Source organism: Mustela putorius, unplaced genomic scaffold (assembly GCF_011764305.1).
Source record: "Mustela putorius furo isolate JIRA1106 unplaced genomic scaffold, ASM1176430v1.1 tig00001580_pilon_pilon_pilon, whole genome shotgun sequence".
NCBI lineage: Eukaryota > Metazoa > Chordata > Mammalia > Carnivora > Mustelidae > Mustela > Mustela putorius.
This window is the reverse complement of record NW_025421805.1, coordinates 68,684-73,732: the sequence shown is the minus strand read 5'-3', so window position 1 is coordinate 73,732 and position 5,049 is coordinate 68,684.

Below are 5,049 nucleotides of genomic sequence, written 5' to 3'. Positions count from 1 at the left end.
CCTGGGTAAAGCTGTGATAAGTAGGAGGCAGTCTTCTAGACATTTCTGCCTACAAAAAGGGGAGTTGTACAAACTCTCCTAAAAAGGGTCTTATCTAATTGGTTCTGGGAATCAAACTTGGACAGAGGAGACTAGAGAGTGTATTCACTTTCAGGATTGACATAAGAAACAAGCTGGGCTAAATGATGATGGGGGCTTCAGGTATATGAATTCTCAGCTGTGGTCCTAGGTCACTGGATGCTGTGCCTGGTTTCCCTTACCATCAATCTCTGGCTCATCTGAGCCTCTATTTTATTTTATTTTTTTTTTATTTTTTAAGGCACAGAATGTGGTTTTAAGGTAATATTAAACTTATTTCTAAGTGGGTTTTTTTAAAAGCATTATTAGAGAGCAGATTCCTCATTTGAGGGTTTTTCTTCTTTTTTTCTAAGCTATAAAAAACCCCACACCAACAATTTTGACAATGAGTCATCCAGCCCAGACATATATCAAAGCCTTTCCAAAAAGATGGCCATACATAGCCTATAACGGTTATGATCAATACGATCAATGATCTCTGGGAGTCAGAGGACAGAATTTACAATCAAGGTATCACAGCCTGTGCTTCCGGTCCAAGCCACCAATCTGTAACCTGTCCCAGGGTAGAAATGAACCATGTGCCCTAGGAAAGGGGGCTTGTCACCTCTTCTGAATCCCTCTACTGCTACTACCCTTCATACCCTCAACCTAATGATGTCAGGAGCCGAAATTGATGAAGAGCATTTTTCACAGCAGGAGATTGCCGTAGGCATGGAAAGGACTCCCTAGAAATGGCCACTTTGTCTCACATAGGCAAGGCACAAAAGCTCTCACCCATGTCCTGCCTGAAGGTACGTCACCAGTGTGTCAGGCTTTCGGCAGACTTGGTGTACCCCACACTGGCAGCAACAAGAAAGGAGCAGGTCTAGGGCCTGACGAAATGATGACACACACACACACACATACACCAGAAAGACAACAGTAAAGTCATTTCCCAAAAAAAGCAAGCAGGGCCACTCGCCAGTCCCCTGCTGGTGACCTGCACACCCTAGGTCATTTTTCAAAACTCCGCCACCAAGCCAAAGCCATGCAGGGCCACATGGGGCAGGGCAGCCTGGCCCAAGCACATGAAGGCCACAGGAAGTGCTCATTTTCTCCCAGTTGTTTCTGCAGCAGCATCTGCAGCTCCTGCTGAGTCTCTGCCAAGGAGACCACAGGGGTCTCACAGCAGCCAAGGAGGGGAGGGCCAGTGGGGCTGAAAGGCAGGAAGCTGGTGCTGCTGAGGGCAGTGGTGCCTTGGGAAGGCTAATCAGTGTGGGTATGGAGGGAAAGTGAAGACCTAGAAACACAGAGTTGGGAAGAAAGGAGACACATCACTAGAAAAAAAGGAATGGGGAAAAGATGAAGAAGATTAAACTATTTCTTGTCCTGATGTCTCCTTGAGGGGAGGCTATCATTCAGCATGGTGTGGGCCGACAAGGTGAAGGTCCAGGATTGCCATCCAAAAGCCAGGCTTAGAGGACCCCTCCTCCTTCTCCCTTGCTGGGGACATCTGGCATACATATTCTATGCTCATCTTGGAAACAACAAGCTAAAGTAGGCAACATAGCATAGCTGTATCCCAAGCAGCTATGAGAGCCTCTCCCAGCTGTCCCAGGCACAGAGGGGTCAGGACGTCCGCACGTTAATGCTCCCAATCACCCCTGGGCGTGAGTCAGTCCTTGCCCCTGTGACAAGATTCCCTATACCTGGAACTCCTCTGAGACTATGAGGGCTCACCCTGAGGAGGGCAGAAGTGGGCTAGGACTGTGGGGAATGTGCATTCCTCATGTGTGTCATTCGAGTCTCATGGAGACAAACCTGAGAATCTCAAATCAATGCACTCATTCACCAGAAGAAAAATCAAGGTCTTGGTAAAGTGACTCAGACACAATAGCTTGCATGCCAGTCCAGGCATTCAAATCACTTAGGAAAAATTCTTAATGCATGCAGTTGCTTCAGGTTCTGCTCTACTAAGTCAAAAACTTTGGGAGGAGGGCTTGCAAATTTGCATTTAAAATAGATCCCCACAGATGACCATGATGTAGCCCATCTATGGACAAGTCTTTAGGGACCCTCGGACATTCTGATGTCTGAATCGATCTCCTCTTTCCTGAAAACAGTTATATGGCAGGAAACCCACAGAGGGAGCAGAAACCAAGACTGATCTGTGGAGAATGCCTCCATGGAAAACAATGAGTACACTCTAATCACATCCCTCCCCCTAGGATGCTGATACACTGTCGGAGAAACACTGTGAGGATACCCTCGTTGCCCAGTGACACAGGTTAGGCATCCTTCAGGCAGGCGTTCCGATTTTAAAATCCCTGGCCTTCTGCTCCATTTGACCCCAGAGCATTTGCACAGATGTCTACAGCACTAGGCAAACAGCTTTTCCCCATGACTTCCTGGGCCAGCTTCTGCCTACTCTGGCCCAGAAACTTCGAGCCCCAGCTCAGAAAGTGTCAGACACATTCCCTTCTTAAGATTTTGGCTGATGGGTTCTCAGGAGAAATGGGAGCTACAGAAGGACAACATGTGCCTTCTGCGGGCACCTTATGGCAAACCACACCGAGGGCGGCCAGCTGGTTGTGGCAAGAGGTAGGAGGCAGGGACAAGGCTTGCCTTCTTGCCATCACTGGTGTGGGGCTCTAACTGAACAGCACACTCTGGCAATTAAGTTGGGGCAGCTAAATGAAATATACCCCTCCAACTGGCTGCAGGACAGGCACGATGTACATATCAAGGGCTTCCCAGCTGTTCGTAAATCCATGAATGAATGACCATGTAATGTGAACAGAATCTTGCAGGATCCTGAAGCATCCCGAGTTGTTACAGAGGCTCGTCCTGAAGAGAAAATGGGTAATGCTTCCAGGCTAGCCATGAAGTGACTTTCTTTTTTTGTTCTGTGGTGACTATAATCATAGGAGAGACATTTTGCCTCTTGGCTCCCCAGAGTGAAGTGAAAGAAAGAAATGAAAATGTTTACTTAAAAGCGATTTGCTGACTACTGGTAAAAATTGGTATTCTGATCGAAGTCTACTGCAGATCTCTGATTTGCCTAAAATATTTAGAACCAAGAAAATGCAGACACAATTGGTGGACAAGGAAGGCCTCTTGATTTCATCTAGGATCTGATACCTAGAAGCCTCTGACAATGGAAACATTCATCCCTGAAGAAAAGTCAAACAGGCTGCTGAGGGAAAGGAGACAGAGCTCCTGCTGTGTTGGCTGTCGCATACCTGGATGGGCCTGGCTGGCCTTGGGGGGGGGGCGGTTCTGGGGAGCTGGCAAGCTGTGGGGTAGCTGCTGGGTTTGGCTTTAACCCCCGAGCCTCACTGGTTGCTGATGGCTTAGAAGACAGTACAGTGGAATGACTTGAATGATGGTGGAATCTACAAAACCCATGAATGTAAGAAAATGTTCAGTGGTCGACAAAGAACTGGCCTTCTATTGAGAGAGGGGTACCAGGGCAGGGCCTGGCTTTCTGGGAAAGCACCAAGAACAAACACTGTGAGTCATGTTCATTTCCTTATTTGCAGTTAGCTTCTTGAGGGAGGCAAACCACCTGAGAGGTGAGAGTGGGGCCCAGACCCAAAAACTGTAAAAATGGCATTTCCAAAAGTACCAGATGGGAGCAACAGCATCCATGATTCCTGACAGATACCCAGGGGACACTAGCTCAGGACATGCAGTGAGCAAGACCTCTGCAGGAGGGAGATAATGTCCCATTTGAAGAAGGAAGTCAGACAGACAGTCTATGCTCATGAGACAATGGGGAAGAGCCTGTCTGGATGTTCTCGCTCTTCCCACTGTGCTTCCCCTTGGGTCTACCAGCTTTCAAATCCAGTGGAGACCCCACAATACCCCCTGGAGTCAGGAGCAGTGCAAATATCCTGAGGCATTGGAGCCCTGTACTTGGTGCTTGGTCCCAGGGCCACGTTCAGCCTGACACAAACCAGGGAGGATCTACAAGGCCAGGCTAGAGAAACAGGTTACCTGAATGACCAGGCAGTGCCTTCTTCTCTATGTAGTGTGTGTACAGGCTGGCTACATCCATGTCAGAGCAGGCTTCCAGCTCATCAGACAGGAAGGAGGAGCTGCTGGGAGAGCGCTGGGAGTCCGACAAGGTGTGGCTGCTGGAGGGAGTAATGGACCGGGCATTCAGCTTGGCCTGCAGGACCTCGATCACTTTCTCCTTCTCTGGCAGTTCTCTGCTGAGCCTAGTGGGATGGAAGGAGACAATAGGTGAAGCCAAGGACACCGGCCCAACTTGTCCTGACCAAGGCACATAGGAAAAAACACCTAAGTCAAGGGAACCATTCCTGTGAAGAACCACCAAAATACATTGACTTTCTATCCTGCCACGTTGCTCAATTGCTGTATGAGTTCTAGTAGTTTGGGGGTGGAGTCTTTGGGGTTTTCCATATAAAGAATCATGTCATCTGTGAAGAGAGAGAGTTTGACTTCTTCATTGCCAATTTGGATACCTTTTATTTCTCTTTGTTGTCTGATTGCTGTTGCTAGGACTTCTAATACTATGTTGAACAAGAGTGATGAGAGTGGGCATCTTGTTGTGTTCCTGATCTCAACGGGAAGGCTGCAAGCTTTTTCCCATTGAGGATGATATTTGCTATGGGTCTTTCATAGATAGATTTGATGAAGTTGACGAATGTTCCCTCCATCCCTATACTTTGAAGCGTTTTAATCAGAAACGGATGCTGGATTTTGTCAAATGCTTTTTCTGCATCGATTGAAAGGACCATGTGGTTCTTCTCTCTTCTCTTATTAATTTGTTCTATCACATTGATTGATTTGTGAATGTTGAACCATCCTTGTAGCCCAGAGATGAATCCCACCTGGTCATGGTGGATAATCTTTTTAATGTGCTGTTGGATCTTGCTAGCTAGGATCTTGTTGATAATCTTAGCATCCAAATTCATCAGTGATATTGGTCTGAAATTCTTCTTTTTGGTAGGGTCTTTGCCTGGT